General features: G+C 43.8%; 1 protein-coding gene across 2 annotated transcripts in view; it reads left to right on the forward strand.

The window, feature by feature from the left end:
• Nucleotides 1-26,026, forward strand: part of LOC139111651 (leucine-rich repeat-containing protein 24) — a 111,581-nt gene that overhangs the window by 3,531 nt on the left and 82,024 nt on the right. The window contains exon 1 of one of the 2 annotated variants that reach the window (XM_070672098.1): nt 9,594-10,035. The exons of the other annotated variant lie outside the window; for it this stretch is intronic. The gene's annotated coding sequence lies outside the window, so the exon portion shown is untranslated. Of the gene's footprint in view, nt 1-9,593; nt 10,036-26,026 lie in introns of those variants that run through there. 2 annotated transcript variants of the gene reach the window in all.

Here is a 26,026-nt window from a genome sequence, read left to right on the forward strand (position 1 = left end):
TGCTGACCTTTCATTGTCGAGGTGGGTCAGCTTCGTTACGTTCTCCAGCTGACACGGTCGTTTTCGTAATTAGAATTCCCATTTCCATCCGTTCCACTCACCGTGTTTTTACTTCTGTTTACACTTTCATGCCCGTAGAAGCGTTTATTCCGGGCCGCGTGCGCGTATCCATTTTCCTTCTTTCTCTCAAGCCAGCAGGTTTTAACCCACATCCACGAAGAAGCTCGTGAATGTTAGCGCATTCTCATAAGCTCGCTTTCGGCCGCCAGCCTCGGTAACGACTCTTAATCCACGAGAACGTTAATCTGTTTCTTATGCACCCACGTTCTCGCGTGCGAGCTCTCGTAAATTTCGTCGCCGCGCAGCATCCGTATCAACCCGTGATACTCCAAGCTGCGTCTCACGACACTCGCACGCCTGCGAAAGGTCTTACGTGCGAAGTTCGAATATTCGTTTTAAAAAAATCTCCGGGATCTTAAAAGACAATTTACGAACAACTACGGACTTCTGTTCGCGCAAAGCGTGCTTGCAAAATCGAAGTTTTTCGAGGCAAAATCGTAAGACGTTGTATAAAGGTAAAAATTAAAGATTTCTTTGAAATTAATTTTCTACGTAAATTCAATTCGCGATTTGTTTATGATACTATATTTACAAAGTTCTGGTAAACTTTAAAATAATCTTGAGCACGTTTCAAACGTGATTGGGCTGAATATTCGCGTGTAAAGCGATGTAAGCGGCGTACGTAATCCTAGGCGGCAGAGACGGGGGGGACGAGAAAACGGGGAAGAATCGGTCATCGGCAATCCGGCCGGCGCGGTATATACATACGTGTATTTTTTTCTTATATTATTGGCAATCACGTTAATCGTCGCGCGAGTCGAATTCAATTGACGTTAACGAGATCCCGGTGTGTTCGCTTCGCGTGCTGACACATTATTTCTCTGTTTATTCACTTAATCCGCCCTCCATTTCGTCTTCGCGTTTTCGATTAAGGACTGACCGACGATCGCTCCAACAGCGAAGACTGATCTTCAATTTAGATCTCGGTCCACCGTACTCCGCACGACGCTGGGACGCGAGATTAGGCGATGTTTCGTCTTACGTGCTGTGTAGCGTCGGGATTATGGGCTATAAATGCGCGGATGGACCTACGTTACTAGATGATACGTGTGTACGTCGCCGTGTAGCTTTGTCATGTCCACCGGCTGTCACGGTCATTCCCGTAATGGAACGTTTGTTCCAGATTGAGTTCTCGGATCCCTCGCAATCGAACGTAAAAGGGAAACCTCTGCCTTCGTCCGCGATGCATTTCAATTTCTCATTCCAATTTTTCAAAAAATAAAAAACTAATAAAAAAAAAAAAATAATTGGGACTGTATTTCGCAAACCTAACGAAAGCTTTTTACGATACTCTTTTTCTTTTCTTCGGGGATCGCGAATTCAGGTTGAAATAACGAAAATTATTGCACTTGCGGAGCCCATTTCTTTCTGTAAATGTAACGCAAACGTTTCGCGTAACGACACTGTAGTGTACCGCCGCGCTCGGATTTAAAGTGGAAAAAGATGAGGATTCAGCTTTACTGCACGGCCGCGAATCGTGACTTCCTCCCCCTCGACGATTATCGTTACCGCCCACGATGCGAATTGCGATACCGTTACACGGTCGAAACACTCGACTTTCGGTATTTTAAAATGGAAATCCGATAGCGCGCAATACTCGCGCGGCGACCAAATCAAATTACCGCGGCATCGCACTTGATTCGCGCCGGGCGGATATTATATATGCATATTTATGGATATTTACTTGATGCGATTTCGCGATCGGCGGAAACGGCTGGCGACTTCTTCGATCGGCGCGAATATCGTTTCGAATTACCGGGCGAGTAATTATTGCCGAGTTTGTAGTCAATTTGCGAATTTAGTCGCCAAATATTATAGTGATAATCGGCGCAATTTCCGCGGTAAATTATAGTACAAATAATCTGCGATATTGTATATTAGTCAAATTATTCGCACTTTGGTATAGTGCGTTTTGAAATCAAATACGCATTTAATAGTACGGCTTCGATTTTTTTTTTCCACGTTAGATTAGTTATTTGTAGTAATTGGATATTATCGCGTTTAACTGGCACGTAATGTAACGTATCTCTCGTTGGATTTCCGCGCGATTTCGTCGCACCCGGATAATTCGCGGACAGAATATCGCGAGTCATACGCACATGTGTTACGCGCGCAAACGCAGTCACCCGTAGACTGCCGTCTGACAATCAGTTGATCGCGTTTCGTAACGTTCTCGAAATTAAATACCGTTCTATCCTTTTGATTTTCCCCATTTACTCTTTAAATCTCCATTCTCGTGCAGACAAGATCGCGAGATCGTTACGAGATCCAAGATAATCGCGATAGCAACGTGAAAAGGGGAGATAATGTCAAAATAGCGCGCTAACATTTACCCAATTTTTCCGAAATTCTTTTAAAGTCTTCTCACCTTTATTATTAATTTTTTTTTTTTTTACACTTTATCTTTCGTTAAGAGTCGTATTAGAAATTTCAAGAAAATTATCTAATATAATTAATAACTTTTTTACGGCTTAAAGCTTACTACAGTAATTGTAGATCGAGCCTTATACGTTAAATTTCTGGCTCAGTTCTGTTTTGCTAGACAGCTACGAGATTTATCTTTTTATTTTTTTTTTTAACGGCGAATTGGCTAGTTAATTAAAGGTTAGGCTCAATTTCCATTCGGGGAGTCAGAAACCGAAGGAGCGTTCGTCGTATTTAACGGGCTAAGATCTCGCGTCTATAAATTTATTCGCCGTCGTGCTCTCGTCGCGAATTCGTTACAATGTCCTCCCCCTTCGCCTTCCGTTCGATCGAGGAATGTGATCCGTATGTGATACCGAATTCTTGGGATTTACTTTGGTCACTCTCCACCCCCGTCGTCGTTCGGGGCGGACACGATGATCGCGGCGACGTCGGCGTTGCCGTCGACGACGACGACGGGCGTCGAGCAGACTTTTTGTCACGTAGAAAGAGGGAGTCTCGGAAAGTGGAATCGACCTTCGGGTTATCGGGAATCCCAGTGCGGTGAATCTCGGGGAAATTAGTGTCGACGAGCTCCCCCGCGCGATTTGTTGCTTCTCCCCGTCGGGAGCGGCGAGAGAAAGAATTTTTGCGTCGACGATGTTTACCCACCGTTCGGGCAAATTCAATTTAACACTTAAACGGCAGCGGGGAAAACTTGTCTGGCGCTCAAAAAGCGGCTGAAATAAAGTGTGCTCGCGGTAAAAGTAAAATTGAAGTCAAGGACGCCGTGACCGGGCGGACGCGCGAGAGAAAGAGTTCCCGGATGTATTTTTTTCGCATCTCCGACGGATCGCGCGATTTTAAGCACGTGTTTAGATCGCGGAATTAACGGGATAATTTCCCCCGCCCTCATTCGCGCTGTTAATAATTATGCCAATGGCCCTACAAGCTCGCTACAACTGATGTTGGCACGAGAACGCACTCGAAAATCATGCCGTGCTGCTCGTACATGCATTGTTAAATAAACTTTCCCGATGGTAGGTAATTGAGAATCGTCGGGGGGGCTCAAAAGGGATCTAGGTGAATGGACGTTGCTGCTTGCGAAATGAATATTCCTTGTTATTAGATAATAGTGCCGATTAACTAATTGTGCTTGGATACTCTTTGTCGGAGGATGCGCCTCTTTGTCGCGGAACTGCCTCTGTGATTGCCGGCAATATTTAACACGCAGTTAATACAGGGCACCGTTTAGATTATGGTTGCAAAAGCGAATCGTTTTTTACGCGCTCGTTCAGCGATTTATTTTTTTGCCGGGTTACGTACCTCACAGAATACCTTTTTGATACATTTAGATAACGAGTTATCGCGTAAATACGTTCGTAACTTTGTAACGTCTAAAAAAAAAACAATAAAAAAAATTATTATTCGATTAAAAATATGTTATCCGGAAGATATCCTGCCGGCTTAAAATGTTGCAGAAATAATTACGTTCCATCGGAACCACATAACCACGTTGAATAACATTAGCGACGACTAATTGCCGCCTAGATACGTTTAAACAAGATTTTGTTTGTACAATGTATGCAATTTGGATATGAAATGACGAAGAGCAAGCCCGGCGCATTCGCCCTAAGCGATACAACCCGCTGGGCGTGAATTCGTGCGCGAATTCACAACGCTTAACGAAGTTTGTAAAACAAGTGTCGCGTTCGTGTGCGCCTAATTGCCACTTCATTCTAGCGCGGCGCGGAACTTGAGGCGACCGGAAGTTCGCCCGTGTAACGCTCGTATTCGTTCTTACGCTACGCTTCCGGGGGGGACAACGACGGCCAGCCGATGAAAACTGAATCCGCGACGATCTCGATTTATCGCGTTTTCCGCGCCATTTATATATACGTAATGACGCGATGCGGCTCGAGCCGCCGCTTGAAACTTTAACACTTCGGCCCGATTAAAGTGGGCGCATTGAGCAGGTGAGCGATATCCTATCTGGGTCTGTTTAAAATTTCAATTGGAACTCGTCTGGGCCATTTAACAGAAAAGTCGGGTGGGTGTGTATAAATAAAAATGAAAGAGCCGCCCCAAGAAAAGTCACCGCGCGAGAGATCTCGGCGACGGTCGCTTAATTTAACGACGATGAATCCGTTGTCCCGCGGCGGCCGTTTTATACAAGGTGCCCGGTTTATACTGTAGTCTGGAAATAACTCCCTCGTAAGTGATATGATCTTGCTGAGGTCGCTTCGCGAAGATAAGTTGAAATAGCGCTACGGAACGGCTACGAAATATTTTCTCCTAAAAAGTCGGATAATTACGTTAAAAAATTCGCGAACGTTGCGCGGCGCTTTAGAAAGACATTACTTTTATGTAAGAAAAAAAAACACTCAACTTCTCAGGTTTCGTCGTAAAAGAAAAAAGAAAGAAAAAAAATTCTATTGCAATTAACAGGGTTTTTTTTTTTTTTTCTTTAGTACGCCGTGATCGTAATTTGTTTGGGCGCCTTATCTTCTTTCGAAATAAATCCCGTTTCTCACGCGCGTTTTATGGCGTTTTATGAAAGCGGTACACGAGCTCGTCTCACTCGCGAAATCCATCGTTCTTACGATAATCTCTAACATCGTATTCGATACAGTACATTGTGTTATAATCATACATTTATTTGCCGGCAACATATAAATAGGTCTTTGTTGGCGCGAGCGAGGAAGCCCTCGGACGCCGGGATCAAGGAACTCGACCCTTTTTGCCGGGATAAAGAATCTTCCTATTCTTCTCTTCCCTATTTCGCGTTTACGCGTACCTCTTAAAATGTAGCCGTACCTTCTGTCGGATCGGTACACGCGCGAACCGGTACGTTTAAGTGAAATTAACGTTCTCGAAAGCGCTTCTTAAAAATTGATAGTACGACGCTTAATGTTGCGCCGCACCTACTCTTAAAAATTTCATCGTTTCGAACGACGTATTAAGCGGCATTATATCCTTTTAAAGGATGACATTGGCATAATACGCTCACGCTTTTTTAAGCTTTGTTTATACGTTATTGCGCCACTCGTGCAGAATGTTGGGAATTTTCCGGCAAACTACGTGCCAAAAAAAAAAAAGGTAGGAACTTTGCGTAAAATAAATGGCCGGATTTTTTCCTACAAAAATTGTTCCCCGTGTTTCGCGTAAATCGGGAAGTAGCTTGTGGACTTTTCCGTGGTGCGAAGGTCCTCTCGGCGGGCAAAGCCAACGCGATTATAAAGGAAAAGTCCTGGGGATATACTCGCGGTTTACGGAACCGGAACGAAAGTCGACTTTATACACCGCTTCCGCCGCCACCCCCCATGCATACAGGGTGGACACAATTCTGTTTGGGAACTTGCATCAAACCCCCGTTGTTTACATTTTTAATTCAATATTCTACGGCTCCGCTGTCTCTCCGATGTCAAAGGGACGCGATAATTCGATTATGTTTGTTTGAAAAAAGAAAAAAAAAAAAAAGAGGACAATAAAGGCGTCGTCGTTAATAAATTTTGTTCACAACGTAATGCTTAATTTCTTAAGTAACTCGATAGTCTTGCATTTCTTTTAAACCATTAGTCGCAAAGTTGGTCATTATTACATATATATTTTTTGTGGCTCGATTCTATTAATATTTTGAAGCTTATTTTAAGCACGTATTTCTCCGACCTTAAAGAAGAAAGGAAATTAAAATTTCTTATCGTTATTTTCTCTTCTTTTTATTCTGATAATACTTTTTTATATTTTAAAGATTAAACAATTTTTTTCTCTTTCTGCCTTTTAAATTTGTGTGCGTAAAAATATTTCTGTACAAAAAAGAAAGCATTGCTTATCTAGCGATCTATAAATATACATTTTTTAGCAAGTGATAACCAACTTTTGTATGTTTTTGGTGAGGTTTTCCGGTAAGAAAATTCCCTCGGTGGTTCAGAAGAACATGCAAAACTTATAGCTACTGCGCGCTCGAAGGGGTTAATATTAAGAGCGCATTTGTACGTCGTTTCTTTTTTTTTTCTTTTTCGTTTCTTTTTCATATTCTCCTCTTTCGATTTCAGTGGCTCGATTTTCTTCGATAACTGTACCGCAAGTTGACTTAAGTTTTAGAGAGATCATGTTGTAGTTGAGCTTAATTATTAAAAGATTGAACACGTGATAGAAACGATAATATTTCGTTTCGAGAAAATAGCGATTATTTAGCGTATTATATAATATTAGATAAAATATTCGATTTTAAATAATACAAGCCTTTTACGTTTTCGTTTCTGAAATTAATAATTTTGCGAGATGTTAATCGAATAAATTTCCACGACTTATATCTTTTTAGATACATATATACGCACGCGGTGTACAGTAAATCCGGGGTGTTTTTAATAAAGGAAAGCTTATTTTGCAATGAAAAAAAATTTTAAACGAATTTGTATCGACAAGTTTATAAATTTCTTTACGAGTACTAGGAGCGGAAGCGTAAAAATTTTTTTAATGGCAAACATAGTTACGCGAACTAACTTTTAATTCGCCGAACAATAATCACCGGTTGGGAAATTGCTTAAAAATAAATTGGAAACAAGGCGCGTTTGCTTAATGGTCCGTTGGCGAGTTAAAAAAAAAAAAAAAAAAAAATAATTGCTCAGTCCGTGCGGCCTCTGGTCAACCTAAAAAACAGAGACTGCGAATTTTATTAAACCGCGTTGTATACTGTAATTTATAAATCGAGCGTGTTTTTCGCGTCCGTTTTTCTGCAACTGTTTTTAATTTTCATTCAAATTTGAATGGATTTCATGTGTCTATTGTGCGCGAAATCGCGATTTGTGTGCAAGGTTTCATTTTCGCAGTAACGAGGTGTCCGAGAGAAGAATGTAAGGTTTCCTTTCGGTTTTCTTTTTTCTTTTTTTTTTTCTTTTTTTTAATGAGATAAATTTCCTACATCGGTCAAATTTTTCGTCACTTCTAGCTTAACTAAATCTTCCTAATATAGATACTTTTTTAAATCGCAAAATTATTTAACAAAGACGGATTCGTAGCAGTAAACTGTTTTAATCTTTTAATTGTTGCCGAACCCTCGGAGGATCCTTATTAGAGCCTCTTTCTCACAATCGCGAACACTTTAAAGAATAATTCTTATCAATATACCATTATGCACGGCGATACTCGTAATGACCCGTCTTCTTTCGGTATCGTTAAGAAACTGTGCAATTCATCTTTTCTTGCGTTTCGAGTCCTACTAATTGACGACAAAGACGAGCTCCTTAGTTACGAGGTATCGTTACGGCGGAAGGGATAAATATGAAAATAGTGCGCCTGCAATTGAAGCACGTTCTGGGTTCGTTATTACCGGCTTCTATATAACTTTCCAGTTGCCTGCTTTGTCCTTCGGGAGCAGATTCCCTCCTCCGAGGACGATCAGAATATTCAGTGATGTAGATACCATGCATAAGACAGAAATGCCCTCCTCGTTTGTCGCTCGCAGCCGCTTTTTTCGGAAAACCGTCTTGTGCGACGGGATCGTAGGAGATTCGTGCACTTTTAATTTCATGTTAAAAATAAGTTGCTGCAACTCGGATAAGGCGGGGATTTCTATCTGCATAGAAATAGCTTATTTGGCTTAAGCGGAATACTCCTTCTTGTTTATTTTACGCATCAATCTCGCGTCAAAAAGGAAAACGCGTGATTGATGCGTGACGGATGGCGAATATATATATGTATTTTTTCGAAATATTATACCTTCAGCGAGCGGAGGGGATCGCGCTTTCATAATTCGGCCAGCTGCCACGCCGACTGCAAATTACTCTCCGGCTATTTCTTACGCGGCCGCATTGCGGCACCGGCGGTAATTTTGACGCTTATCATTATGTGCGGAACGTTGCATCGTGAGTGCAGCGTGTTAAAGTGGGTTTCGCGAAGTAGTTTGGACCGCAAACTCTAGATGTTCCAACGGATATCCACGCCGGATAAATTACAGGTTAAATTATATAATCAAGTCGCCTCGCCGGGAGAAGGCGGGAAGTAGTGTCCGATGTCAAAGTATAACCTCGTTCGTTTGAAGCGACGATGTTCGACAACCCTTTCTTTCCCCCCCCAATCGTCTGAATTTAATTCGAGTGTCTCTCTCACACAGCGTTAATGAAATTTTTATTCTCAAGCCAGTCAAAGGCTGCGACTTAAATTTAGCGTGTCGAACTTAGAGATTTTATAAAAGGGACTTTTCTTGGAGGTGAGGCAGGTGGAGATTTTTCTCGCTCATTGCGCTTGATCATTATTAAAAAAAAAAAAAAACGAGTAAATACTAAGAAATCGCGACGCTATTAACGGACATAATAGGTACCGTCACCCGAGCCGTCCCTAAATCAACTCGACCTTCTTCTCGCCACGTGGCAGAAGACAAACGTCGAGACATCCTTCTCTCACGAGTGGCAGGAAATTCCGCTCTAGGCGCGTACTTAAGAATTAGCCACACCCCTTTAACATTCGGCCAACTTTCTGACGTGCGCGATTTGTCACCCTCTGCCATCGATTCTTGTTCCTTCTCGACTGCCGTCGTCGCGCGCGGGTCCACACCTCCCGGATCCACGCTTGGCTTCCGTTTCTACCGTGTATATGTAAGGGCGGGAAGGGCGAAGGGCGAGAGGAGAGGGACACGCGCCGCGCGTATAGCGCGCGTTGCACGCCGCGCCGGCGATATGTGAGCCACGCTACTCGGCAAGACAAACGTTTTTATTACGAAAAATCAGGAGGCGAGACGAAATCTAGGGCTGCGCGCGTGCGCTTTGTAATTCTCTCCCCTCGGGCCGCCGCGGGAAATACCCTCGTTGCCGGGAGGGTGGCGGGCGGAGGGCGCGGCGGGAAAGGGCGCCCTCGAGATAGGGGTGGACGGGGCACCGCCGTACACCCCCGCGGTGTTCTCGAACCGTACGATCTACCATACGATCCGGCCAGCCAATCCCTACTCCCTGTCCTTTGCACCCTGCTGCTAGCGCCTCTCGTGGCGAGAGTTCTCTCGCTCGGTCCTCTCCGTTCCTCTTCGTGTTTCCCTGACCCCCTTTCCTCCGACCCGCGCGAAGGGGGTGGTTGGGGTGTTGTCGGAAGGGTGGAGGTGTCGGGCGCCAGTCGCTGCGCGAACGTTGAGCTTGGGATTTCTGTCGTCCGCGCGATTTGTTTTTTCGGTCCCTCCTTCTCTCCGTCTTCGTTTACCGCCGCTCGTAATCTCGCTCTCGCCTTTTCGCGTTACGCCGATCGCGATCGAGGGATCCTTTCCGTTTGCGCGTGATCTCGGTTTCCTTTTTTTTTTCTGTGACCTCGAGAAGAGGTGCACCTAGACGTACGAGGGGGTGCGTGTTTCCGCGTGTGCTCCACAAAAACTTGGAGTGTTCGAAAGCCGGTGGTGCGTGGGAGGATGTAGATCTTGTGCCTCCCGTCTTGCGAGGAATCCCGAGGGATACTTGAAGACGCCGCGTTCTACTCGAGGATATCTGTGGCTATGGCGAACGGCGTCTCGTGACGGCTCACGAACAGCGGGTAAGCAGACCGATCCCGATTAATAGTTCCTTGTCGATTCGCATTGCCGGAAAGAGAAACGTTCCGCGGAATACGCGAGGCTCACGCTGCGCCAGTAACTCGCGCGAGAAATGTCGCGATCGAGGTCGGTACACTCCCCTCGAAGGATGTAAATTCACCCGCATGATTGCGCGGAGATTGAAAAAGTAGCGTAAATCTGTTTGAACGGGGGCTGTTTATTTCATTTGGAAATTTCAGGAGAGCAGTGTAAACTTAATCGAGAGTTCGGCCGGAAGTTAAAGAGTGTTGTGAACTTGGTTAAGAAATTTAAAAAAGTAACGCGAATTTAATAACGAGTTTAAGTAGAAATTACAAGATAGGGAGAGAGAGAAAGAGAGAGCGCGGCGCGGGGCTTCGCAGGTGTAACATGAAATTTAATCGCGTATTTAGAATGTATGAATTTAATTCGCGAATCGGAAGAACGGCGCGGATTTAATTGTAACTTCAGTCAGGGCGGGAGGGGGAGGAAGAGAGCGGCGTGAAATTAAAACGCTAGTTCCCGAGTGAATTTAAAGAGTGCCGTAAATTTAATTGCGATAGGACCCGGCGGGGAGGCGGCGGCGTAATAATTCACCGAAAATTTGCTGTACCCACTTAGACATGCTCGACTTCGTCTCTCTCTCGCTCTCTCTCTTTCTCTCACGCGTGTCCTCCCCTTCCCCTTTCCGTCTCTCTCGTGTAAAATGGCGCGAGTACCATTATGCGGCGACCCTGCGGTTTCTGTTACATCCGTAATGAATCGAGTAGGCCAAATTTGTAGTTAGACCGTTTTGTCGAAACTAATGGTAATGCCGCGGGGGCGATGGCAGTTCCGCTTTCCCAGACACGGGAAATGTTTCCCGCGTGATCATCCACTCGGAATCCTTTATCCCATTAGTCGCCCGGGATCGACAACGGCGTTAATCTGTCGGCGTGATCCGTCTTGCGCCGCGGTCGAATTGTCAGAATTTATTTAATCGCGACAATTAATCTCGGCGTTTCAATCGATAGCGTCACCGGCGCGGCGCGCCGTTGTCAGAATTCGTCCCTCGTAATCAGTTTGCAGGCAGTACGTCGCTTCTTGCTTGTCACGTCGTAATATAATCACTGCCGCGCCCGTCGCGACTACCTCGACACCGCAATTTCTGTTGTATCACGCTTATTAATCGGCATAAGCACCCGCCTGGCTTTTTCATCGCGTTTCCGCGCGGAATTGCGAGAGCCGGGATTGCGCCGCGTTTACCCTCGTCCCGCCGAATTCATCATCCCGCGCGAGTCACGCGATACTACTCCGCATCCAGGTCATCGCGTGTGCCACCACCCCCCCTCTCTGACTTCCTCGTTTGAGGTTTCTTTACTTCGGACAGTAGCTCTCCGGTTGGCAACGGAGAGAAGAGCAGTCGATTAAACGAAATTAATGGCTTCACCGATCGAGATAATTAGAGGAGAGTGAGGAGGAAGAAGGCGAATGGCAAAGGCAGGATCCGGTCTGGTGCCCACTTTTTTTTTATATTTTTTTTTTTTATCTTTGTGGCCAAATGTCTTCTTTTTCGTCGAGTATTCTACCAGTAATGGCATCTCCGGGAAAAGTCGAATATGTGCAGCCCACCCCGGAGGTGGGGTACGTGAAAGCCGCGATATCTCGGGGATTCGTGAAATTTAAGAGCGCGATGCTGAAACTGCAGGAGATAAAAGCTATAGGCAGAAAGTTATGGATAGGTTTTACTGGCACAGATTCACGCGCGCGGGTGTAACTCGCGATTTGTAGAAACTACGATTTGCAGAAGGCGGGGCGGCCGCGGATGATGCTGGGATACTTCGCGCGCGGATGCCGCGATTCGCGGAATCTAATATACGTGGCGGGCAAGATAGCGGGCGGCGGGCGAAGTCTGCAAAGGTTTTGCGGAACGTAGGGACTCGACGGAGGAATCTGCGGAAGCTGGGATTCGCGAAGCCTGCCCGCGCCGTTTGCGCGCTGATTATTCGCGGAACTTTATATTTTCCACGCGGGCTCCGAATTCGGGGATGCCGGGAATATGGACGATCGCGATTTCCTGGACGCGGTAGAAATCCGACGGGGATTGAAATCAGGATTCTTTCCTGGCGCGCGATACGGCTGTGGGCCGAAGCGTGAAACGCGTGATATATAACGGAACTTAATCCACCTTTGTCATTCACATGCAGATGACACTATCGGCGAGTAATCCATCGCGAAAACTTCTGCGATTCATAGTCACGTGGAAAACTTTCCACTTTCGCGTGAAACGTGATGCATGTCGGGAGAATCTCGCTCGGTAGCCCCCGAAAAGTACCTCGATTTTCACCGAATTTTCGTACAATATATGAATTGGTCACAACTATTTTTTTTTTTTTTTTCAATTGTTTTACATAAATCGTTAATATGTAGAACACCGCGCAGCGCGAAAACCTTCACATATTAATGTTGTAAATTTGATCTCTATTTTTATATGATATTTTGAAAATATCTATATTTTTAATATTGTCTGCGGTTATGTTGTACAATCGTAATAAATTTTGAAATAATAAATATCGAAGTAAATTTCGAAATCGACTATAAATGCAGCATGTGAAAAAACAATCCGACGAATCAATATTCAGAAAACGTGAAATCCGAAAATGAATTGGAGCATAAATAAATTGTTGTTTCGCTGCAACTTGCTTAAACAATGCGGTCTGTGATTCGCAAAAGTCACAAATTTGCAAATTTTTTTATTTTACTTTTTTTTTTTTATTTATTTCTATTTCGTTTTGCCGTTGCTTATTTAACGTAATGGAATTGCTTCTTTTGTCCGAGCGCATTTAATATTAGTATGTTCAGTGCGACATGTTATTTATGTAATTGTTTTGGCGGGGAGATGAAAACCGAGGGCTTGTAACCCTTAGTAACCCGAGGCAGAACGACTGCGAGAGCTGGGTTATCGACCAAGTGGTGGTCTGGTTTTTCGGGCCGGCGACTCGGCTGTGGGGTGTCGACTTTTTCCACTTGAATTTCCGGCGGATTTTGACACGCGCAGCTGCCTGGGTAAACAGGATTTATCGATTTCTTAGTACATTCCAACTCTCCCGGTAAAAAGCCGCCGAATATAACTGTTTCCTCCCCCCAGTTTTTTTTCTCGCTTGAGCTTGTTAGTTAAAAAATTGATGAGGCCAGCGGTGAAAAATGTAGAATAGGAGGAAGCGTGACTTTTTCAAAGCAGACGCTTTGAGTTCGGTGGGAAAATGCGGAAATAACTGCAGGAAATGCGTATTACAAAGATTACGAGGAACAAATTGGAAATACAATAACGAACAGTATTGAAATCCTTACTGATCCAACCGAGATTAAACCGTAGAGAAAATGTATCCGAACAGTAATTAATACTGACGGCGTGGTAATAATTAGCATAAACAATAGCCATTAATTCTAGAACAATAACTAATCAACTGTTCGCTGGGCCGAGTTGATATTAAATTTCATTGCTTATTCGAAGAGATGGTATTAATCCTAATAGGGGTGTATCGTCACGCGTTACAGGCCGGGTTAACATATTTCGTTTGTCGGCTCTTTGCCTTTCAACTCGTTCGGAACTTTTCCGAACTTTCCCGGTTTCGAAATCCTAAACGAAGATAACGAAAGTTGTACAACTTTCGGAACAACTATTCCCTTTTAAGGTCGGATACGCGCGGGGGTCCGCGAAGGAGAGACATCGTAAGATCGAATCGGGCAGATGGAAATCCATTTGTCGGCCGGTGCGACAAACATCGTGGCGATATTTTTCAGGACACCCCACGTAGAAACCGCGAAAAATGCGGCGCGACGTAAATATCCGTTGTTACGCCGTCGCTTCTTTCACATGTAAATTCCGCGGGACGCATATAAATTGCATTGTTACACGCATTGCCAAGATTTTCCCCCCTTCGCACGGAGCGGGCGGTGCCCCGTCGATGATACTCTCAAAGTCACGGCTCGCGTTCCATTTTTACGTAAATCTCGCGCCGCGCATAAACCCACGTGCATCGCCGCACGCATAATCGCCTCTGATTTCTTCATTATGCATAAAAGTTATTTTGTCCCGGGGTCAGTAAAAGCGGACTTTAATCAAAGTCGCCTATACGATATGCTGATACACATTAATATTAAATTAACAACCTCCTTTTTTTTCCCCTTTTTTACTTTTTTTTTTTTTTTTTCTTTTTTAAATCCGACATAAAAATATTCTGTAAGAAAATATCTTGTAGAATATTTTTTATTTCTGTCGCGCGTAATAACTCCGGTCGGACTATTTCTGCTGGAAGTAGCAGGTCGAAAGAGGTCGGGAACTGGCCGAGCCGGAAAGTTTTGAGGCAGGTGACGGAAATGCGGTCCGCTTCCCGTATCGAACAATCGGAACGCGGGCGCAACATGCGTGACGAGCCGTTCAAAGGCACACGCAATTTGATGCATTGTGAACATATGCTAAGGCCGATACCCCGCCACGGACAACGTATCCCTTTTTCGTTCGTTTAAATTACATTGACTATCGGTTCTTAGGAGCGCACCGGATGTTCCGCCAGCCTGCATGGCGGTAGGAAGAGAGTAATAATGACATACACGGAAACGCAGGCACGGAACCGAGAAAATAATACACATCGCGGTTAACGAGTTTCATTCGAAATATCGGAATCGACTCTAATAATTCGTTGCAACGCTCGTCATAATTTGGTACCGGTTGTTGTTTTTTTTAAATTTAATTTAATTTTTTTTTTAATATAATACTCGCGTACTTTCGTTCCAACTTTTGCTCTCCCGGTGCTTACCCTCTCAATTGTTTTCGTATCATTACGCCGAAATATTATACACGCGTATGAAGGTGGCTTTTAATTAGTCACGAACTTCCGATACAATGCCGCTATTTTTAACGAAGCTCATTCATTACTACGTGGTCTGCCATTAATTACAGTTCGTCAGCATTAATTGGTGGCCGTGTCGAGAAGTATGGTGGCGAAGAAAAAGTTTCTTTTTTTTTTTTTTTTTTTTTTTTTTTTAACAAAATTAATTCGTCGATTAATTAAAGCTATTTTCGAGACAAACGCGGCGTGTAAAACGGAGGGGTACGAGGTATTTCGTCGCGTTTGATTTTTACTTGACAATTTTCTTTTTATATATTTACTTGAAAATCAGAGAAGCGGGTGTGCGCGAAATTACGGAGGAGCGGTGCTTCGCGTGAAGGAAAGACATATTTTTAATGCGCGCCCGGTTTATCGCGCGAACGCTTCGCACGGGTTACAATCGCCATTGTTACGGTTACTAAACGCACGTTTCCTGTAATGGCGGATATCGCAACAATGCGACTTCTCTCGGAAGGTCGCCACCGAGCGTTCCGCTATTTCATGTCGATAGGATCTCGTTTATCTCCCCTCGAGGCCACGCCGTAGCTGTCTCAAAGGATTAGGATACGAGGGTTCTTCCTTCGTCCCCGGCTACAAATATTTCGGCGAAAGATAGTGTCTCGGGCGCGATCGCAAGTACGATATTCAATTTAGGAGATGACGTTACTCTTTTCGGTGCCCACCCAAAAAAGATCTCGCGCGTATAATCTTTTTTTTTTAAAAAAAAAAAAAAAAGAGAGAGAGAGAAAATTAATAAATACCGAACAGCATCTTATTTAATGCGCGCGTAATAATTTTTATGACACTCTACAACTTGCATTTAATTTTATATCGCGTAATTATTTAATAAAAATTTTTATGTTTATCGCGTATAATTCCATCGTTAACTTATCGATTGAATTAAACGATCTATTCCTTAAGTCTCGCGGCGCGGTTCATGTCGACGGGTAAATGCATCTCGCGATGCTTCCCGCCGTCATTATCGATGCATTTTGGCGCATCAACTTCGCAGTCGGGTTGTCACGGTACGCTCGGGCACATAAATCAAGTGATATATTTTCCTCTCGGCGGGACGATAACGGGGCGGCCATAAATGTGGACTTAAACTCCTTTACGAGAATCCAAAAGATAAACTGGCAGGATGCCCCCTGCTCGCACCCTCCCTCCCTCGCTACACCCCGTCATTTCTTTCCCTCGCGAGACCCGCGATACTCGATACGTCCATCGCTTTCTTTCGTCTCGATTCAGTACGCTTCGTGAAATCCTAGAACGGTGGTAATGACGAGTATCGGGTTACCCCTTTCCTTAAAGCGTTTTGATCGATCTGGAACGGAAATCCCGGATTCTCTTCGAGAGAAAGAGAGAAAAAAAAAAAAATGCGGAAAGCTCGAGAAGGAATCGGGGCAAAAGCGGTAAAGTAAGAGTTTGACTACGAGTTGGAGTATAAAACCGAAACCTAAGTTCTCCATTTCCATACTTTTGAGAGCGGTGCGCAGCAAATTTTTAAAGTTTTACTATTTTCGAGGGGAAAAAAGGGAGGCTATCGATGTCGTATTTTTTCCGAAAAATAATACACGCGACGTTTTAGTGAAAAATAGTAATGTTCGGTAAAACCGACAGGGGTGAGACATACCTTTTCTTTTTTTTTAAGCTTATGTAGCATATACATATAATTGTATTTAGAAGGAGATGCTTGTAACGTTATAAAAGTAAATGACGTAGTAATAATGCGGAAAGTAAATGCTGTAAAAACTTTTATGCCGCGGTTTTGTAGCCGCGTTTAAATCGCCGTTGCGGCCGAATATTCTCTACTGGAAAATTGAGATTTTCTTTTTTTTTTTTCTTTCTTTCTTTCCCCTGAGCCAAAGTGTGTCTTTAGCTTCTTTACTATCAGTCCGCCGAGATCCACCGTTATTATTTCTCCTACGCGTACTCATCCGCCCGTTTGGTCGCTCGCGCGATTTTCACTTACTCGCAAAGTAACAATGTTTACAAGGGAGGCTTTGAGAGCAAACTTCTTTCGTGTCTTCCATCAAAGAGAGCATAAAGCGATCCGGCGACCCGCGTGCGACACAATATTTGCTGCCCTTTTGTCCAATGGAAATCGCTTCCGCCCTTTGCCTCCTTCCAAAAGAGTAGGGCATTAAATATTCCTCGGTGCGCGGGATCTACTTTGTCTGTCGTTTATGGATTTATCTGCCATCAGTGGAAATATTTGCTGCATCGACCGAATGCATCTTAACGCAGATTTCTTTATGTCCGCGCAAATTGTCGAAACAAGCGGCGAGTAATTGATCAACGCGTAACAATGAACTAAAAGCCCACGTTTGTGGAAAATATTTCGAAACCGAACCAGCCAACTGTACTTGAGCTGGAAAAAGTTTTTCCCGAGTAATTGTTACAAAAAAAAAAAAAAATTTCAACAGATTTTTTTTCTTCCGAAAACGTTACATTTTATTGAGGTAACTGGCTAACTTTATTCGGTATTCGATTTGTTTGGAGGAAAATAGTAGTTTTGTCCACTGGCAACGCCAGCTAGCCAATTAATCACGAAGGACGAATTTTGAATCGACGCTTATTTTATTTTTTATTTTTTTTTTTTTTCACGAGCACCGTCGCAACTGTGATTTCTCGTTTTCGGAGCAGCGTTTCGTGAAAAGTTTCGCGGCTCCAATTTTCCGACGTTGAGCGATTCCAATCGAGATGGAAGTCCGCATGAATTTAGTCCATTGTCTACTTTTCTGTGAGCTTAAGCGAATACATAATGTTCCGTGACTGAAAGAAACGATTTGCCGGCAATGCGAGTTTTTCGCGTCAAAGGGTAAAGCTTTCCGAGGGCTTTCGACATCTTGACTCAATAAATGTATATTTACAGTTGCTTATACAATTAATGTCCGTCAGAAGTTGAAAAGGGTGGGCGAAATTAAAAGATGCATGGAAATGGTAAATTGACGATGAAATAATTTCTCGAAGGGAGAGAATTATTTCCACCGGCGAAATCCCCCCGGGAAACGCGACGTCCTTTACGGGTTTACGACTACGTAATCCAATAATCCGTCCAATATTACGAGTGCTTCGAGTATCCTTCCCTCAGGAGACACAAAATAGCCGTTATCAGGCGCGCAATTACGAGCGCGAATCTCGGGATAGTTCGCATAATGATCTGCTCTGCACATGTCCACTCTCGGTTAAAGTACAAGAACTTCACACTATCAATATTTTCTTTTTAATTGAAATGGGAATCCTCATATTAATTTTGTTTAGTTTTAGCTACGTGATTATCTATTTTGTTTTAAAATAAAAGAAATAATTTTTCCGGTTTAAAGAGCAGTAATTTTCATGCTTTTAATATGTTTTTTTTTTTATTTTATTTTTAATATGTATATTGTTTAATCAAATACGGCGATTTTGTAATAATTAGTACAAATTAACGCGAATAACTGATATTATCAAACGTCGGATATTGATGTTCGATACAAATTTACGCATTTTCATTGTGAGATGTATGTGAATCTCGGCGGAGGGACGTGTAATCGAATTCCCGTCGAAGAATAATCGAAAGATAAAAGTCGCCTCGTAAAACCGACCGGTTCCAATCCAACGGTCCTTTTTCACGGCCGGCGACACTTTACGAGGACGAAACTTTAAATACTTTCTCGTCCTGAGATCTTTCAGGAAAGATCCTTCATAAGGCGCTTTGAGAGTGGAAGGGGGAGGGGAAGAGAACGGATTATCGATGTTAATTAAGAATACAGGTGTCCCTGGCACCGTGCTCGGTCTTAAAAATAAATTGACGCCTCGGCCAGATTATTCTTGGGAAGCGCAGTGTTTAAATTGTAAAGACGAGTTTTAATCGTTAATTAGTTGTCGAGCGAACTCGACGTTCACGACTTTGTCACCGTAAAAATAAAGTTATTTTATTATTGAGACGTCAGAAAAATATTCTCCGCGTGTGCGCGCCTTCTGAAATATGAATAGGTTATGGGAAGAATTTTTTATTTTAATCTCGAAATAATATAGTTAAATTTTACATTAATATTTTCTTCTCTTAGTTCCCCCGCGCGGTACAGGAAACGGTCGAGTATTTTTAAGTACGTTTAATCCTGTTCTTCTTAGAGCGAAAGGTATTTTTCTCATGAAAAATTCGCGTACGGTTATTCCGAGTTTTGATTTCGTGGATTCAGATTACGTCGATTGACCACTGATGCGAGCTGCCTTCGATAATAAATTATTCCGAGCACGTGACTGCGTAAATAATTCTGTACGACCGAGTTCGAGGCGTATCGATCGCTGCGGCTGCGGGGAAATGGAAATTCGCGAAAAATGTATGTTCCTGGTAAAATCAGCGATACGCCGCGCGGGTTCCATATTTTTCTCTGACGTCGCTTATTGCGTGCATTAATAACATTCTGGTGATCGTGTCGGGAGGACATCAATCTCGTCGAAGTAGTTTGGCGAGAAAACCCTTTTTGAGTCGGTGGTTTTTGGCTCTTCGGTCCTCGAAATTCGATCCACGAGTTTGCCGCAAAAAAAAAAAAAAAAAAATTTACTCCCGTTTCCTTTTCGATGACGACATTAAATACATATTGGCGGCGGTTTTTCCGAAAGGAAAATCGACCCGCGAAAGTAATCGACGAAATTTTCTTGCGAACTCCTTAAGCCTTCCCTACGATCGGAACGGATAGTCCACTTTACTTAACACCACCGGAATGAAAGTAACCGCCGCTTTACTCGGTAACGGAGGATCGTTCTAGGCGGAAAGATGGCGGCGGGGGATTACCTTGCGCAGCGATAAGGGGAAATAACAAAAAGCGCGTCGCGCGAGAGACATGCGAGAAAATGAAGCCTTGAGGTAATATATCGCGCGTGATTTCGCGATAAGGCTATATCTGTGGTTGCATTGAGATGAAAAATAAAATTACAAAAAATATTCCTTTATTCCTTCGGAAATAATAATCGTAATTTAACGACGGTTTATTTACGATCGCGAATTACGACGCGACGGTATCTCGCGAAATCATTTTTTTTTATATAGATATATCGATTATATCTCTGAAAGCCTACGTTCGTCCGCGCGTTTTAATTACCAAGCACTTCGGCTTCGAGCCGAGACATTGTCATCGCGCCCGAGATTTCAGGCTCGTGAAGAATTCGCGGCTGAAAAAATTATCTGCATATGCACACTCCGCCTTTTAAATATTCCGTCTCCGCGTTTTTGCTGGAAATATTTCTTTGAGCAACGCCTTGCGGCCTTCTCCGTGAATTACCGGCGGTATGAAAATCACCGCACTCGATGCTCTTCTAAATTGCAAAACAGCCCGCATAAGTAGCCGCGGTACGCCAGATTCGGGGTACACAGTTCACGCGCGCCAGTTCGTCTACCTGCATCTCGCGCGCCTACTATTTTTTTTTTTTCCTTGGCGCCGGATATATGCGCTCTCGCACGGAATATACCCCGCGTTCATCGCAGTCGTAGCAATTTGCAGGTGCGCCTGGGTAATTAGTCGCGAAATAATTTGCAGCGGTCGGTGTAAGAGGGATCGCGCGAACGCCAGACTCCAGCTCCGCTTTCCCGCTCGGTGAGGATCGGAGAGTTCGGGGACCGACAAAAAGAGACGAGAGGAATAAAAAAAAAAAGAAGGGGGGGGTGGAAAAATCGAAAGACGGATATTTACCGCGTTAAGTAGCCCGGGGGATACCATCCGATCGCAGGATTACGGAATTATAACATCTCGATGTAACGTTATCTGCATTTCCGCACGCTCGATATATTCCGCTGACATCCGTCGATGAAACGACGCATTTGTAATGAACGGGATTGAGTGAAGGGAGAAAGGGGCGAGTGCGTACGTATTTGCACATTTTAATATTTACCCGACGGACGTGATTAAAATCAAGCGTTTCGCTTAATGCGTCCGGCGCGGTGATTAATATTCGATTATTCCGACGTATTTTAATCGCCGGCGATCCCGCAAACTGCCGTCGGTTACCTAGTGAGAGCACGACAATAACGTCGGCAGAAGTTGTCCCGAGCAAAGGGAAATCTTTTCGCTTCGCGATGTAATCAAGGGTGCATTACGCGGAAATTGCGAAAAAACGTGGCTTTCAGGGAGACAAGTGTTACTAATATTAAATGTTTCCGCATAAATACGAGCTCGCGGAGAGTCTCGCAGAGAATTTTTTTTCTAAAAAAACATAAAATAAAAAAAAGTAGAAGAGAAACTCCACGAAAAAAAAAAAAAAGTAATTTCTATTCGTGAGAATAATGTGCTGTGAAATTTTGCTTCTATATTGTCGTTATTATTATTATTATATTACGGATTTATAAAGATTTACTGTAAAATTGTCAGATTAATCCGCTTTAAGTATCGATCGATTTTTGCGGTAAGAAGATAATAACTATCCATACACAATGGCGCTTCGTTAATCCCCAAATTATATACCGGGTGGCAATTGAGCACGATATTTAACACCAAGTTGTACGTCGCCAAGGGTAGTGAAAAGGGGGAGGTAGGGAGGGGCGGAATTCTTTGCCTGTGTACGTCGGTGGAGTATTAATTCATACCTTGGGAGCCCTGCGATAACGTCCGGCGTGTCCTTATTGACTGGGAACCGGCCAATAACTCGTGAGCTTCAGCGACCCGTGTAAAATAGGCTGCCTATCGATATATAGTGACGCTATTGCCTACGTACTGAGTGTTCCGAGACTAAGGCCCGATAATAGCGCGATCGGAGCCTGTGCAAAGTTCCCGGTGAAGATTAATGCCAGCCCCTAAAGTACGTATATCTCGTGGCTGTTGAATATTAGATGCTTCGACGGACTAGTTTGACCTAGAGTTACTACCTCGCTCCCTTACGTTCGGGTGCGACAAAAAAAAAAAAAAAATTTGTTCTAAGCCGCTCTCGTTGAAAAACCCAGAGAAACCCGGAGAGATTTCGAAATTTTACAATTCAAGTTGCGCAAATCTGAGATATTTGAAATATTCAAAGTAGCTAAATTTGACGTTTTAGCATTGCAAACGGGCGAACGGGTTCCGTACTAAAATTTGCCAGGGAAAAAAAAAAAGAAAGAAAGAAGGAATCTTGAGACTTTGAAAATTAAAGAGCGAAGTTGTAGGAGCGATAGGTGGGATTTAGGGCTGACAGGTTGGTGATACTCTCTTAGCAACGACGTTCGGGATGCGCCGCGGTGATTTTCGGTGAAGATATCGGCGAAGTTGCTGCAAATCCTATATATATATTCTGTGCAGTTCGGAGCGGAATGCACGCGCGCGAATCGAGCGCATTGAGACGTTTCAGAGCACATCGCGAGGACTCCATTTAACAGACGTGAAACAGATACTCCGCCAAATTTACCGATAACGTACAAACGCTCAACGATAAACAGAGCGTGCCACTTCCGGGCACGTACCGGTTAGGCGGCAACTCGCGCTGGAAGCTCTATTAGCCGCGAATGGCGACGTTTTTCTATTAAACTTCAATTTAGGAGTTGAAACAGTTTTAAAAGTTTGTACCTGAGAGGCTCGAGATATTAAATGCAAGATTCATGAACGGGTTGTATTATGAAAAAGAGGCGTGCTTATTGATTTTTACGAAACATCTTTTATTTTCCGACGAAAATTCCTCACGCTTTATTTGACGAACCTCTACGAAAGACGTCAAATTTGTCGAAAAAAAAAAAAAAAAAAGTAGGTACTTTAATCCGCGAAATTTCAGCATACTTTTTATCTGACTAAAAGGTTCGCGAGGAACGTTCTCACAATTTTATTTTTATCGTTGCGAATGTTAAGGATAATCGGTAAGGAAAGCGGGTCGCAGCAGTCGATTCTCAGCGCGGATTCTCCGAAGGTTGATGACCTAGATGTAAAACAAATTATCTCACGCGAAGCATCTCGAGAGTAGTGGTTTTCAGGATAATCGATTAAACGGATGTAGATAGGAAAATTCAGGGCTCGGCCTATTTTCAACACTAACGAAATTGGCGTGCAGAGCGTACGGTTAGCGTCTTGCTTATTCGCTGACTGCATAAAGATCGCGCGTGCATATCGCGAGGCGTTTTACCGAGGAGAGAGATTATCTAATTATCTAAGAGAACGAGGGAACGAGAGAGAACGCTTCTCGATAATGTTTGCATTTATATTAGAAGCGAACCGGAAATTAGATTGTCAACTTCTCTTTGAAATCTTTGGATTCTCGAGCACGCCGGCTTCTTATGCCCCGGTATTGTTGGATTCTGAAGCATCCTGTACATGTCGCGGAATCTTCGCAAATACGATCGAGCAAGCATTCAGGAACATCGGAGACGTTTCCGCGCGCATTGCATTCTGGGATTCTATTTAGTGGAGATTTACCGAAATCGCGGATAACTGAGTAACGGTCTGAAACAGTCCTATTGTTTCGGTACAGCCCGTGTTGCAGCAGCAAGCAGCGATTGTTCTGTGCGATTTCCTCGGTTTCTGCTAATCGAGATTACGTGTAGCCAATAAGTATAAAACAGCACCGGCGATGCTCGCATACAATACATACATACGCGGTACGACGTGTGGAAAAAAAATAAAAGGAGCGTCCAAATATTTAATTAATTCTTACGTCGACGAGGGCATTAATTTAATTTCGCCGCACGGTCGCGAGCAGGAAAATCGACTACGGGATTACCTCGCAACTTCAGACGAAAGGAGACGCGCGTGATTTTCTGCAAGGGTGGGCGATATTTTTCCTCGGCGAATTTTGGATCCCGGTGTATGTAGATGCCAACCCAACCTGTTTCGGCTCGATTCGCCTCGTTTAATCCCTAGGGTTCGTACCGCGTTTCATCGTGCAAAATGCATTTCAACAATTTATTCGCTCCGATTGACCGAATCCCAGCTGTATCATCGGATATACGTGGACCATCGTTCGATTCCAACTTAGTGCAATAATAACTACAGCTGTTTTAACTAACCAATTAGAGGTCGACCGAATCATTGTTTGCGCAGGTATTGGAATCCTTCGCATAGCTGATCGCATTACCAAACCATATTTGTTTTATTTAAATTTATGAATAAATTTTAGGGGAAATTAATTTATCGCCTGATTTTTGATATAGATACCTATATATATTTATAAAAATATATATATATTTTTTTATTTTTAATGCATTAACGCGTACAAGAAAAATCTTTACGAAAAAAAATGTTTTATATAAATAACTTCGATATATTTTTATACATTATGATTTTTAATATATATATATATTTTTTTTATCTATACGTTTAAAAAATTTACAACGTATGTGGAATAATAAAACGATAATGCCCGAATAATAAAATAGCATAAAGTAGAATATTTGAATAACCGACTCGCGGTTTCGTAAAATATAAAATACGCGTAATAATGTTTAATTGATGTTTTAATAGTAACGTTACTTCTTCAAAATATAAAATATATTTAATAATTGTGAACGTTGTTATCTTTAACATAACATCGCTATATTCCGGGACGGCAAATACTCGCGCGCGATGTTTACTGCGGCATTTTCTTGGTACGGAATCGCATTGTTCTCTGCAATAAATAAATCCCGATGAAAGTCCATTAAATTCGGCAGGTCACGCGCAACGGGCACTCGCATTGGTTATCGGTGTATTTCATTGTGTAACAGATGCAGGATCGATTTTGAACCGACACCGTAACGACGTCATAAATACAAATGCGCTCTGCGAAAGGATCTTTACGATCGGGCCGGTATAACTCCGACGATAACGATCAGCGACGGCAACGATTATCAATCGGCTGGCCCGCGGCTCCGAGAAATTCCGCGGGGGCACATCGGATCGTTCTCCCGAGGGGGGGTTTCGCGAGTCGCTACCTCGTTGCGGTCGTTTCTAGTTTCGGGAGCGGAACAATGCCGAACTAGCGGTGGAAACTGGTACGCGGGAGAACTCGCTGCGACACTCGGGGAAACTCGAACGAGTCCGCGGATTTCGCATCGAGACGGAATCTTTCCCACCCCGGTCACGCGTCTGCGAAAAAGGATTCTCTCTCCCTCGCTCCGAGGAAAGTTCGCGACCCTTTCCGATACAGAGAAATCTTCGTCGTTTTCCTGGGGGACGACCTACGCTTAGCTCGAGCTCATACCCGGGGCTTGTCTTTATGTTTCGGATTATTTTCGGTGGAGCTTCGCCGCGCAGTTTCGTTATAGCCCCCGGGCGCTTCTTCGAGCTCCTTAAATAATTTATCTTTTGGACCGTTTTAATTATGCGACGATATCGACTCCGCGGATTAATTTGCCGAGTGTATACCCAGCCTTTAGATATGTACTGGAAGGAAGATATTTCTGTACCTGGAGCAAAGTTCAATATTATCCTGTGACACGAGCAGCAGGGCTCCAGGCGACCTATCGATACGTATCTCTCTTCCGAGAGTTAAGGGAGTTTCCCAGGTGCCGCAAAGCCGATTATTTGCCCCATCCATAATATTCCCCGATCCCCGAGCATGCATGTAAACTCGACGACATATCGACGAGTGGAGATATTTCCTTGTAGCCCGCCCCTAATCGTTCTTATAACAGACCTTTTACCCTCCCCCTCTCGTCTTCGTTTCACGCCGCTCGCCGTGATGTGTAAAATATATCGCGCGATACGCAAACGCGTTCTCCGCGGCGTCGATAAACGCGTAAACGGAACTGCAATTGGAATCGGAAACTGCGCATTTGTCGTTAAACGCGCTCTCGCACGCGGAAATTCGGGCTTTTCGCCGAATCCTGACTAAAATGAAAACATCGCCGAGTGGGTTCTCGCGCCCGAGCTCGGGTCCGCTTTTCCCTAACAGGCGAAATGTCGATCACAAAATAATAGAGCCGTGTGCATGACTGATGGCGGAAACGTGGCTTCCGGTAAACGATTCTCGCGAAAGCCGCGCGCATACACGTACTTTCTGATCCCGACAGCGCGCGAGCTCGAAATCTCGCCGTGTGTTTTTCCGATTAATTCATCGGAAAGCGGCGCGCCCGCTCTGATTCCGACAGCGCGCGAAATCTCGACGTGTACTTTTCCGATTAATTCCCTAAAAAATGCATTTTCGTTCGTTACGGCTCATAATGGATCGACGTGCGGACCGGGGCATTTCG

The sequence above is a fragment of the Cardiocondyla obscurior genome, linkage group LG24 (assembly GCF_019399895.1).
Source record: "Cardiocondyla obscurior isolate alpha-2009 linkage group LG24, Cobs3.1, whole genome shotgun sequence".
NCBI classification, from domain to species: Eukaryota; Metazoa; Arthropoda; class Insecta; order Hymenoptera; family Formicidae; genus Cardiocondyla; species Cardiocondyla obscurior.